Source organism: Rhinopithecus roxellana, chromosome 1 (genome assembly GCF_007565055.1).
Source record: "Rhinopithecus roxellana isolate Shanxi Qingling chromosome 1, ASM756505v1, whole genome shotgun sequence".
NCBI lineage: Eukaryota > Metazoa > Chordata > Mammalia > Primates > Cercopithecidae > Rhinopithecus > Rhinopithecus roxellana.
This window is the reverse complement of record NC_044549.1, coordinates 154014740-154028541: the sequence shown is the minus strand read 5'-3', so window position 1 is coordinate 154028541 and position 13802 is coordinate 154014740. Positions and strand designations below refer to the sequence as shown.

Genomic DNA, 13802 nt, shown 5'->3' with positions numbered 1-13802 from the left:
TTTAGCACCGTTGCTATGTCAAATCTTATCCTAGGTTTATTCTCATATGCTTCCTTTCAAATTCTATCTGCATTTCTGAAGGAGAAATGATACTCTCAACTTACAGATAACCAAAATTAAAAAACCTTAGAAAGATAAATTATGACTTGCCATAGGCTGCAAAGCCATTAAATGACAGATCAGGATTCACTAAATAGAAATTAATAGATCATCATTAATTCAATGTGTATTTATTTATTACTTACTGTCTGCTGGGTATTGTGAGGAGTATGAGAGAATAAGATGTAGCATTGGCCTCAAGGGGCTCCCCGTCTAGGGAGGGGGATACACACTTACATAGAGACAATATCATGTGGTACATTTCCTAATAGGAATGCTGACCAGAGATTCTGTGTGTACATGTGTTTGTTTTCAGAGATATACTGCTCTCCATGTCTTCTACATTTTTGACAAGAGTGGTAGTGATGCTGAAAAATCACAAATATCCAATAATCAAGCCATCATAAAGAATATTAATGATAGGAGTGTAGGCCTCAGGCTGAAGCTTTATTATAGCTACTTGGAGGCATACAGAAGCCATCGAGAAATGGATGGTAGGCTGCTCCTGCTCCTGCTCCCTTGGCTGGATGTGTATTAGAGGGAGTTGGCAGAAAAATGCAGGACTTCTTGAGGGAGAGGACAGGAGGTAAAGGTGTGTCATTGTAGAACAAGAAAGGCCCCACCCACAAACCCAATTGTCTGCCTCTGACAGGTTGAGTTCCACCCTGTAAACATCCTTAGTCCTTTCATTTGACTCTTTGAGGGTGAGAATGTAACTCTCAGCCTACTTGGTGAAGTGAGATTCAGACTGAGTGGGGTCACAGCACAGGGTGCTGCCTTGCCTGGTTTTATCTGAGCCAGTCACACCTCTCCTAGCCACTATCTGTGGTCTAGCCCCCTTTGTCCAGGAAGAGAAAGAAGAGCCTCGAGGACCGGCCTAGTCAGGTAAGATCAAGTGGCTTGTCACTGGTTCTGCAGAGAGGGGTTGTTTCTCTATGAACCAGTCGCTCCTGTCCCCTAAGCTGAGTTTCTGGTCACCTCCCCCACTGACTGGCAGTTTGGTTTAGGTTTGTAGTTTTGCATTTACCATGTGAAATTCCCCTATTCTTCCTTACTGTCCAGGGTTGATGAGGTTTGTAGACTAGCATTTTTTAGCCTGTAAAGCCACTTGACATACTTATCTATATATTGATTTTGATCTTAACTGCCCTATAGTGCAGTAGGATGGGTATAATTTTCTCCGTTTGGTGGCTTAGTGAACTGAGGCTTGGTCAATTGAAGTGATTTGTTCCAATTGGATCAGCAGGCTAAGGCCAAGATTAGATTTGATTCCTTCTTCCCTCTTCCTCTATTATAGAACCCAGCAGGTCATACCTTACCCCCAAAAGCCAAAAGAAGTGAAAAGCCTTTCTGAACTGTTAAATGGCAAACAAAAGGTGATTATTTCTTTGCAGGCAGTTTGAGAGGGTTATTTTTGAATTCATTTGAGGGAAATTTTATAATGATCTATAGGTCCCATCAAACAGTGCTGTTTTTAGAGAACAAATGAGGGCATGTATGTAAAGGGGAGTTGTAAACTGAAAGGTGATAGGTAAATGAGACAGCGATGACTACTTGGCACCTGAGACATCCTCCAGATCTCTGTATAAGCAGGTTTTAATTTGGGGCTAAATGACACTCTCCAAATGTCAGAGGCAGCGAAGTGAGGCACAGATCATACAGGCCCTGGGGAAGTGTTTTAGCTTTTCAGTCACACTGTGGTTTGTAGAAAAGCAAATCTCGATGGGGGAAAACACCCCCAAATCCTTTCAAATTGAATCGTGCAATTTCCTCTCTTGTGACAGCTATAATCATATCTCATTGTTCTACAGTTTTAAGGAAATCTCATCTTCAGTCATTATGTAGTTTACTTTTTGAGATGCTAATTTTAGCTATCATTTTTCTTTTCATGCTCAAAAGGTTATATCATTCTTAGTTGTGGAAGGAAATGTTTCCTCTGTGTGTGCATGTGTGTGTGTATGTGTGTGTGTGTGTGTGTGTGTGTCTGTTTGAGTTTATTATGACAGTGCCAATATTCATCCCTTGGGACCACCACAAATGCAGTGGGTTGTAATGCTACATAATCTTTGGCAGACTTCTATATATTCATTTTTTTTTTGAGACATAGCCTTGCTCTGTCGCCCAGGCTGGGGTGTAGTGGCGGGATCTTGGCTCACTGCAGCCTCCACCTCCCGAGTTCAAGTGATTCTCCTGCCTCAGCCTCCTGAGTAGCTGGGATTACAGGCACGCGCCGCCACGTCTGGCTAATTCTTGTATTTTTAGTAGAGATGGGGTTTTACCATGTTGGTCAGGCTGGAACTTCTACATATTCTTAGTGTCTTTCTGGCTGTAAGGATCCTGAAGAAATCATTTAATCGGTTACCTTATTCAAAACAGAGAAACTGAGGCCCAGAAAGATGAAGTGATATGCACGAGTCACACAGCCAGTATCATTGGAGCTGTAAGTCACATATGGGTCTCTTACTCTTTCATTGCCCACAATGTGTAGCGAATGGTGCTGGGTATCCCAAGCAGAAGCATCAGCCATGTCATTTTGGAGACTGTAACCAGATGTCCTTTAAGATTTCTTCCAATTAAGAGTTTTAGGGTACTTTGGCCTTTGCTTAGCATCTACTGGAGATGGTATCATGCCCTTTAGAGTAGGGAAATTTCTCAGAGAAGCTTCTGTCTTTATTGACTTGGTTCTTCTGGAATATTCGTTTCAGCCAAATGTTGGAGCTGCTTCTTAGGTATAAGATGGGGAGATGGGCAAGAAGTGGTGGCATCTTCATTTTCTTCAGCCTGTCTGGATTTTGATATTTTCTGGGATCTTTCTAAACAAGTGTTACTCAGTTCAATACTTTTAAAACTTGAAGTGATAGTTGATGTTTTACTCAACATTGTTTCATCCAGTGGCAGCGTCCAGTCCAAGAATTCGTTTACTCCAGAGGTTGCAGAGCAGCAGCCACAGGTGAATCCAGCATGCAGATGTGCTTTGTTTGTGCTGCCATGTTAAACAAGATAAAACTAGTTCCAAAGTATTTGGTATCTAATGTCCTGTAAAAAATCCAGATATCTTGTTTTCAGGAAGATCAAGAGATCTGATAATGATGGACCCACATCCCCACATGGATAACACCTGTGCTGGCTCTGGGCAGCATCTTCTTCCTGTAGATAGAACACATTTTCCCCCATCCTCCACAGCTCCCATTGCACCTGATTTAGGCTACCAAGTGTTTGAATTTTCCACTTCTGATCTCTTGTCATCTCTTAGGTATTAGGATTCCTTTCAATCATTCTCTTTCAAGGGAAACCTAGTTCTACATAATGACAGACCAGGCTACCAGGGCACCAGGGAAGAGATGAAGTTAATTATTTGTCCCTAACCTCTCACTATGTAAGAGGTAAAGGATATATGATGACTTCAGTAGAACATACCGTTGACTCTGATACCTACCCAGGATATTTTCTTTAGCTAGCTATCAAAACTCAGTGACTTGAATGCTGAAGTATTAAGCAAGATGACACTGCTGCAGCATAATATTTAGGTGCCTACAAAAGAATAGGAAGGACAGTTGATACTTGCAGGGTAATCCTCTTTACTCAATGGATCAATGGCATAAAAACAAGAAAAGAAATTATTATGTGTGATAGCACATGGATAGCAATATAATGCCCTGTTTCCAAAGAATCCAAATTGCTGAAATCCTGGAAACTAGCTTAATGATATGCTTTCTGTTATTCACTCACTAATATAATAATCACCTTTTGGTCACCTATGGTGTATACAACCCTAAGCTTAGGGATTTAGGGGTAAAAAGTAGAGACCCTTTCTCAAAGGGGCTTACCATCTAGTTTTGAAAATGTATACACTAATAACTACAACACAAGACAGAATATGATAAATATTTCAAGATGAAGAAGAAAGCAGATGTTGAGGTCTCATGAAGACGAGATTTATGGCAACTAGGTAGGTTGCCATCAGAGATAATTGTAAGGATGAAATGGCACTTGAACTGGGCTTTGGATTGATAGACATGAGAAGAGTTTTCAACAAAAGTTTTAAGTAAACTCCCAAGTCAATACTATCTGAAGTATATTTGAAGGGTAGAAAGCATTTACTATGGCTCAATATAGGGCCAGTGGAACTGAAGTGGAATGAAGCTGGAAATCGGAGTCTTCACCAGATACCTGGGTGCTGAGTGGCAGGCTCAGGGCTTCAGATCAAGCACAACATGGTGTCTTTGATGGGCATTACAGTTATTGACCAGACATTAGTTCATGGTTATTAGCTCATTGTTATCCAAGTTTGTGAGTCGGCAGTGACAGAATGTCTGTGTAGGCACACCTTAGCTCTACATTAGGATTTTCAGAAGTAACAGAAAAAATAAGAACGGGATAGAGACTTATATGAATACAATAGACAGTATCATGCAAAGTGAGTAAGGCAAGGTGGTGCTATACAGTGGAATTAGAAAGATGGATAAAAATATCTTAGAAATACATTAAGCAACCTATAAGATTCATTTAAAAATACGGAAAAGATTTCTCTGTCTCAAGAAAGTCTATTCGTCTGGGTTATCTGAATGTTAGAAAAATGATGATGCACAAGTTGAGTTCTTAACTTGTGGGATGTGGGGAGGTTTTCAGTATGTAACCCTTGTCCTTTGGTCTGGGAAGCTGTCACTCTATAAGGAACAGGCATAGAAGGTTCTTGGATGTCCTGACCCTGGATTCCTTCATAATAAACGTTACTGAAAAAATCATAAATATATGCCTACACCACTGTGTTTCACAGCATTCCTGGTGGGTGAAGGGAAAGCTTTTGTCTTGCAAAGGGCTACACTGGTCACCAGAGCAATATTTAATGTGTACACAACTCCAAACACCAAGGCATTTTATACATAACCAAACTTTTATCATTTTCATGTGTATGATTGTGTGCGGGATTGGCTTAGAGTTGTACTTACATCTCAGAGTTCTGTGCCTCAAGAGAGGTGTGTAGGTGATGTGACACAGAGTAAAATGAGATATTTGAACAAGATTCGTTCATTTTAAACTATTTATTGAACAATGCTTCAATTCAAACATCTAATCAAGTTTCATTCATTCAAAACTATTGAATATCTGTTCTAAGTTTTGGAAATAAAATTGTGTCTTTTCTACAACCCCATAAGTAGTTCTGGTAATAGCAGCAGTGAACAAAAATAATAATCTCTTTATTCAAGGAGCTTACATTTATAGTGAGACAGAAAATAAACAAAACCATTCAGTAAAATATATAATGTATGAGATATGGAGAACAATAGAACAGAGAAAGAGAATAGAAAGTTATGGAGAGCTAGATTTTGGAGAGGGTGCTTAGGGTGGAATGAGGCATTATTTGAGTAAAGAACTTAAGGATATGCAGGAGTCAGTGAGGCACTAATTGGGGAAAGAATGTTCCAGGCAGCTGGAACAGGAAGCGCAAAGACTTTGAAGTAAGAGCTTGCCAGCCTGGCATCTTTGAAAAATAAGGTGTGGAATGAACTGAGTGGAAAGATCTTTGGATTTTAGGGGATGAAGTTAGAAGTTAGATGATGGTGGAGTGAGAACAGGGAAAAGTGATAATGCAGGACCCTGTAAGACACAATAAGGACTTTGACTTTCACTCTGATTGAAATAGGAGCTATTTGCAGATTGGAGCAGAGGAATGACATGGTCTGACTTACGTTTCAAAGGCATCCTTCTGTCTGTTGAGAACAGATGAGGGTGAAGTGGGGAGAGAGGTGGCAGAAGAAGAGAGATTCTTAGGGAGTTATTGCTCTAAACCAGATGAGTGATGTGGAAGCTTGGATGAGGATGTAGTTGGTTGTGTAGGAATGAGAATGTTTTGACTCTAGTGACTGATATATAGAACGAGGGATAATAAGACAGATAAGTCAAGTATAATACCACAGTTTCACCTGAGCAACAGGTAGAAAAGAGTGGCTTTATTCGAGATGGAGAAGATGGTGAGATGAACAAGTTTTTGAAGGAGTATTAGGAGCTTATTTATGGACAGGTTAAGTTTGAAAGGTTAAGCTGGGAGTAAATGTATAAATCTGGTATTCAGTGAGGATATCAGAGCCAAAGATAAAATATGGGAATCATATATGTATGTATGTGTATGCATATATATGTATATACATATATGCATATACATATATATGTCTGTTTATATATGCATATACTTATATATGTATATACATATATATGGTATTCACAGCAATGAAATCAAATGAGGTAATCAAAGGAGTTAGTATAGATAGAAAAGAGAAGAGGTTTATGGACTGACTTCTGAGATGCTGAATGTTTGAGTTTAGAGAGGTGCAGTGAACCCAGTCAGTGGTGTGCCAAATGGGAAGGAGGGTGGTGAGAATGGTCCCATGCCAGCAGAGAGGGGTATTGTATCACTGAAATCGCTTACAATCTCTAGCACAGGGTAACAATGAGAATAATTCCTTTCATTTACATGTTCTGTAGACAATGCACCCCTTTATTATCAACACGTTAGAACAGAATATTCTTATTACTTCCTCTTTCCTCCACTTCCCTCAGGTTCTATTGGAACCCAGAGAGGAGATGGAGGAGGAGCAGCCAGCATGCTGGGTGGACACTAGGTGAATGTGGTGTGTCCTGGGAGTCAGGCAAAGCAGTCTTCCAAGGAGGAGAAAGTGATCAGATGCTGCTGAAAGTGGAGTTGGATGATGCCTGAGAACTGAGCATGCAGCACTGTGCTGGCACAGGCTCAAGACAATGGGAAGAAAGGAATTGGAGATTGTGAATATAGATGTTCCTTTCAAGGAGCTTATTTATAAAAGAAAACGGAGAAAATGGGCACCAGCTGTGAGGAAAAGAGACGGGTTTTCTATTGAGGTGGAGGAAAGATAATAGAAATATGCTTTCATGGGCCAGGCACACTGGCTCATGCCTTGTAATCCCAGCACTTTTGGAGGCCAAGGCGGGGAGATCACTTGAGGCCAGGAGTTCCAGACCAGACTGGCCAACATGACAAAACCCCGTCTCTACTAAAAATACAAAAATTAGCCAGGCATGGTGGCAGGCATCTGTAGTCCCAGCTATTCGCAAGGCTGAGACACTAGAATCACTTGAACCCGGGAGGCAGAAGTTGCAGTGATCTGAGATCGTGCCACTGCACTCCAGCCTGGGCGAAAGAGTAAGACTCCATCTCAAAGAAAAAAAAAAAAAAGAAATATGCTTCGTAGAGTTGTAACTTGATTGATGTACGTAGACAGAACATTTTATCTTATCTTTCTACAACCCTGTAAAGTAGTTCTGGTAGGAGTTATCATTTTTTCAGGCTCCAGGGGTTGAAGTCAACTGCCCAGAATCAAACAGCAAATTAATAGCAGATGGGATTTAAACTTGGTTTCTAAAAGTTGAACTCATTGTTCTCTTCACTGCCTTACTCTACTCATAATTTTGGAGATAACTTATAGCTTTAGAACTTTCTATAACAGTTTTACTTAGCCATGGTTTAAGGACATTTTATAAATCTCAGGAAACTCACACTTCTGAGCAATGTCTCCTAAACTGATGATGATTTTACATCAAATGGAGGATGTTTGGAGCTCTAAAAAGGAATTAGATCTCAGTGTCTGCATCAACAAAAACTTGCAGTATTTGGAAAGATTCTCCCAAGTAGTGTCAACATAAGACTTCAAGTTGAACAATCTACATGGCTGGAGGATGGGAACACAGTTTTGAATACCTTTACTCATGGACTGATTCTCACATTAATGTCCACCTCTTGTAGTGCATTTGTGTCAACTTACCAACATCTATGATATATCCTTATGCTGTCTGATGCTTTCCGTCGACTTGAAGGTTGTGCACAGTTAAGATTCTTTCTTTTTACATGGAGCTACAACCATACATTTCTGGGTCTCCAGTTCTACCTGGTTCTCAATTGGGACATTGCTACTCTTTATAAGCAGGCATACACATATCATTTTGATCCAGAATGGAAAGTTTTGCACACCATTTGTCACTTCCCCAGTGGTGGCTCTCCTCACCCATCACTGAGATCACCAAAAGGTAACTTCCTAGAGTGACATATAAACCTTGTCTTTCAGCCACAGATTGTACTGAACACTTGGTGTGTCTCTGGTGGTTTGCCTTGTGGAAGAGCTCCTAGATCCATAGGTATCCAGACAGCTCAGTGTGACTTTCTGCAGTTGCACTGAGAGTGCCCCTACTGCACGCTATACAGATTATTGCCTAATGCTTTATCTAGACATCTTGCAATCTATTTGTAGATCTGACTCTTTCACAGACAATTACTCCTTAAGGGAAGAAATTGTATTTGCAGGTTGCTTTCTACTCTTCGCCTCTTTCTTTTCCCCAGCACAGTACTTGGCCCAGATAAGTTTCCCCCAAAATGTGTTTGAATTAATCAATTAAATGGAGCACTCTTTTATGCCATTTAGAGTTGCACTAGGGAGGTTAATGTATGTCACCCAGGAAAAAGGGGGAGTACCCAAGTTCAAGACATTCTTATATGCAGAATTAATTAATTATGCAAATCAAATCTACAACTGTATTAGTCCTTTATCACACTGCTGGTAAAGACACACATGAGACTGGGCAGTTTATAAAAGAAAGAGGTTTAGTGAACTTACAGTTCCACGTGGCTGGGAAAGCCTCACAATCATGATGAAAGGCCAGAAGGAGCAAGTCACATCTTACATGGATGGCAACAGGCAAAGAGACAGAGCTTTTGCAGGGGAATTCCTCTTTTTAAAACTGCCAGATCTCATGAGACTTATTTGCTATAATGAGAACAGCATGGGAAAGACTTGCCCCATGATTCAGTTACTTCCCACTGGGTCCGTCCCATAACACATGGGAATTCAAGATGAGATTTGGGTGGGGACAGAGCCAAACCATATCATTCCACCTCTGGTCCCTCCCAAATCTCATGTTCTCACATTTCAAAACCAATCATGCTTTCCCAACAGTCCCCCAAAGTCTTAACTAATTCCAGTATAAACTCAAAAGTCCACAGTCCAAAGTCTCATCTGAGACAAGGCAAGTCTCTTCCCCACCTATGAGCCTGTAAAATCAAAAGCAGGTTAGTTATTTCCTAGCTACAATGTGGGTACAGATATTAGGTAAATACAGCCATTCCAAATGGGAGAAATTGGCCAAAGCAAAAGGGCTACAGGCCCCATGCATGTCCAAAATCAGGCAGGGCAGTCAACTCTTAAAGTTCCAAAATGATCTCCTTTGACTTCATGCCTCTCTCCCAGCTGCTTTCACAGACTGACATTGAGTATCTATGACTTTTCCAGGTGTACAGTGCAAACTGTCAGTGCATCTACCATTCTGGGGTCTGGGGGAGTGACCCTCTTCTCACAGCTCCACTAGGCGGTGCCCCAGCAGGGACTCTGTGTGGGAACTCTGACCCCACATTTCCCTTCCACACTGCCCTAGCAGAGTTTCTCCATGAGAGCCCCACCCCTGCAGCAGACTTCTGCCTGGACATGTAGGCATTTCCATACATCTTCTGAAATCTAGGCAGAGGTTCCCAAACCCCAGTTCTTGACTTCTGAGCACTGGCAGCCTCAACTCCAAGTAGAAACTGCCAAGGCTTGAGGCTTGCACCCTCTGAAGCCATGGCCTGAGCTCTATGTTGGCCCCTTTCAGCCATGGCCAGAGTGGCTGAGACACAGGGCACAAAGGCCCTAGGCTGCACACAGGATGGGGACCCTGGGCCCGGCCCACAGAACCACAGTTTCCTCTTAGGCCTCCCAATCTGTGATGGGAGGGGCTGCTGTGAAGATCTCTGACATACCCTGGAGACATTTTCCCCATTTTCTTGGGGATTAACATGTGACTTCTTGTTACTTATCCAAATTTCTGTAGCCAGCTTGAATTTCTCCTCAGAAAATGGGATTTTCTTTTCTATTGCAGTCAGGCTGCAAATTTCCCAAACTTTTATGCTCTGCTTCCCTTATAAAACTGAATGCCTTTAACAGCACCCAAGTCATCTCTTGAAGGCTTTGCTGCTTAGAAATTTCTTCTGCTAGATACCCTAAATCATCTCTCTCAAGTTCAAAGCTCCACAAATCTCTAGGGCAGGGGCAAAATGCAACCAGTCTCTTTGCTAAAACATAACAACAGTCACCTTTGCTCTAGTTCCCCACAAGTTTCTCATCTCCATCTGAGACCACCTCAGCCTGGACCTTATTGTTCATATTATTATCAGCATTTTAGTCATGACCATTCAACAAGTCTCTAGGGAGTCTCAAACTTTCCCACATTTTCCTGTCTTCTTTTGAGCCTTCTAAACTGTTCCAATCTCTGCCTGTTACCCAGTTCCGAAGTTGCTTCCACATGTTTGGGTATCGTTTCAACAGCACCCCACTCTACTGGTACCAATTTACTGTATTCATCCATTTTCACACTGCTGATAAAGACACACCTGAGACTGGGCAATTTACGAAAGAAAGAGTTTTAATAGACTTAGAGTTCCATGTGGCTAGGTAAGCCTCACAATCATGTTAGAAGGCAAGGAGGAGCAAGTCATGTCTTACATGGATGGCAGCAGACAAAGAGAGAGAATTTGTGCAGGGGAACTCCTCTTTTTAAAACCATCAGATCTCCTGAGAATCACTATCGTGAGAAATACTTGCCCCCATGATTCAATTACCTCCTACTGGGTTCCTCCCACAACACATGGGAATTCAAGATGAGATTTGGGTGGAGACACAGTCAAACCATGTCAACAACTTTGGAAGCCAACTAGTATGGTTTATTTTACTCTTTAGTTAGGAATTCAAAAGTTGCATAATTAGTGTGTCCATTTTGAAAATTTTGTATCATTATTCTAACCTATTAATCCTCAATAATATCTGTAATGAAGACCTCTTGCTGAGCAGTAAGACGAAGATGAAACTAATATAAGTGTCTGCTTATACATGCACACCCCAACTTTCCAATCTCACAACTTAAAAAAAGGAGTCCACATTAAAACAAATATCTGACTAACATGTTTTAAACAGTTATTTAGGATTAAATTATAAAGTCCTCTGCTAACCTGTGAGAAAATGGACCTTCAGGTATTCTACTGAAACTTAAATTGGTATAACATTAGGGTGGGGGAGGAATTTGGCCATATATACCAAGATTCATAAATCTACATACTCTTTGATCCAGCATTCCCACTTTTGAAAATTTATACTGAAAAAGAAATTAAGGCTTATAAAAAGTTTTACCTACAAGAACCCTCAGTGTGTCATCATTATAAAAGCAAGTAAAAAGGAAGCAATGTGAATAATTAACAATATAAATTAAATAATAGAACCTTATACAGCCACTATTATGTCATTATAGGAATTTATTTATTTATTTCCAGATTTTATTGAGGTATAATTGACAAATAATAATTATATATATTTATGGTGTTCAATGTGATATGTTGACATATGTATACATTACAAATGATTACCGCAATCAAGCTAATTAACATACCCCTCACCTTACTTAGTTATAATTTTTTTGTGTGTGGTGAGAACATGTAAGATCTATTCTTTTAGCAATTTTCAAGTATAAGAAAATTATTAACTAAGTAGAGTGGCAACTACTACAACTACTAGTGGAAAACAGGCTTGGAAACGGAGTGACTTTTGGTGAACTTTTAGCTCTTTCAGTTACTAACTGTGTGACCCTGGGCAAGTTCCTTAATCTTCTGAGCTTTAGTCTCTTAATCTGTAAAATGAGGATAATTATAGTACCTGTACCATTGGGCTATGATGAGTTTGAAATGAGACAATGCAGATAAAACTATGTGCATGGCACATGTAAGTGCTTTGTAAGCATTGCCACCATCGTCGATATTGGTATCCTTGCATGTATCAAGTGTAAAAGGCAGTTTGTGAAACAACACTGACAGCATAACTCCTTTGTTTAAGTAGAAAAATGATATTATGAACAGATAAATATAGAAAAAGTCTTCAAGTGTATACACAAAAATTATTTACTTTCATTTTCCCTGCATAGTAGGCTTAAGGGAAGATTTCTTTTTCCTTCTTTTGCTCTTATTTGTACGGTCTACAAGATAATAAGAAAAATTAAATGAGGCCAAATAATTATTAAGATCAATCTCTCTAAAGCAACATTTAGCAAAGCAGTAGCTCTCTGCCTATGTTATCACTGTTGTCCTCACTAAAATCTTCCCATACTGTCATCATCAAGGCCACGTATCCTGCAGTTGGCAACGTTAGACTGATTACCTCTATGTTCTTCTTATCCTCTGCCCTTGTCCTTCTGCCATCCCCTGCATGGTGTACATCATACACATTTATTAAGTATCTATTCGGTTCAGAACACTCAGTGTTAGCAGTGGGGGTGAGATTTGCAACAGCAGAGAGGATGGGATCTTACCTAGTGGAGCTTATAGTTCCCTTGGGAATAAAAGGCACTTCCCTTGGCCTGAGTGTATTGTTTCATCTTGTTGTGGAAGTCTGTCTGTCCCAGTGGGTTTGCTGGTTGGGGAAAGCCTTCTAAGGAAGTAGAATGAGTTGGCTCAATATCCTTATTTGGTGTACTTTAAAAACCAATGCATTTTCATGTCCTACATATATAGTGATCTCTGACCTGGATGTAGCCCTTCTAAGAACTTTGTGTCACTATTATCTTTGATGGGTTTTCCTTCTATGATTATTTACTTATCTGTCACTTTCGAAGGTGCCAGTTTGGGTAATTTTTTTTTTTTTTTTTTTTTTTTTTTTTTTTTTTTTTTTTTTTTGAGACCTGATCTCACTCAGTTACCCAGGCTGGCTGGCAGGACTGCAGTAGCACAGTCACGGTTCACTGCAGCTTTAACCTCCCAGGCTCAAGCGATCCTCCCATCTCAGCCTCCCAAGTAGCTGGGACCATGGGAGTATGCGACTCCAGCTGGGTAAGTTTTTGAAATTTTTTGTAGAGATGGTGTTTTGCCATGTTGCCCAGGCTGTTCTCAAACACCTGGGCTCAAGTGATCCCCCAACCTCGGCCTCCCAAAGCATTGGGATTACTGATGTAAGCCACCACACCCAGCCTGGCTCAGTTATTTGAAACAATATTTCAGACATTTTTTTTTTCCTGTCAGTCCTAAGGATTATCTATGTCCAAAGCAAAGAACACTAGAAAATTTAGAAAGTTATAAAAAACAGAGTAAGAATAATCCAGGAGCCAGTGAGCCAGAGAGAGTATTCGTAACACTTTGCTGCATGTGTTTCCAATGCGTATGTGCATTGGATGAATTATTCTACATCTTTTAAACCTCCTTCCAGAGATAAACCCCCTTTAACATTTTAATATGTCACTTTCTAACATTTTTCTTTGCTTATTTGTGTATTTTTCAGGATTTGAAAAGCCATATGGAATGTATAGCTTAGGACCCTACTTTTTCACATAGCAATATTCTGTAGATTTTTATTTGTCATTTAATTGTCTTTAAAAATACGATTTCCAAGAGTTGTATTATATTCCATGATAGATACGCATACCTCATGTGATACAATAAGAACCTTTAATTTTAAATATTTCCAATTTAAATTTGATACTTAAGTCATTAATGCTTCTACTAGGCTCTAAGCTTTAGGCAGCAAGTTATTTTTTAAAAAATTATCTTTGAATTGTAGTTGCATAGTGAATAGCCAAAGATAAAGTCTTTGTTTTATGTGAGATAAACACTA

The 13802-nt window shown here is 40.0% G+C and overlaps 1 protein-coding gene across 1 annotated transcript in view; it reads left to right on the top strand.

The window, feature by feature from the left end:
• The first annotated feature begins 810 nt into the window (after positions 1 to 810).
• Positions 811 to 13802, top strand: part of TPRG1 (tumor protein p63 regulated 1) — a 144624-nt gene continuing 131632 nt past the window's right edge. Inside the window, exon 1 of the mRNA XM_010370542.2 lies at positions 811 to 984. The gene's annotated coding sequence lies outside the window, so the exon portion shown is untranslated. The remainder of the gene's footprint in view (positions 985 to 13802) is intronic.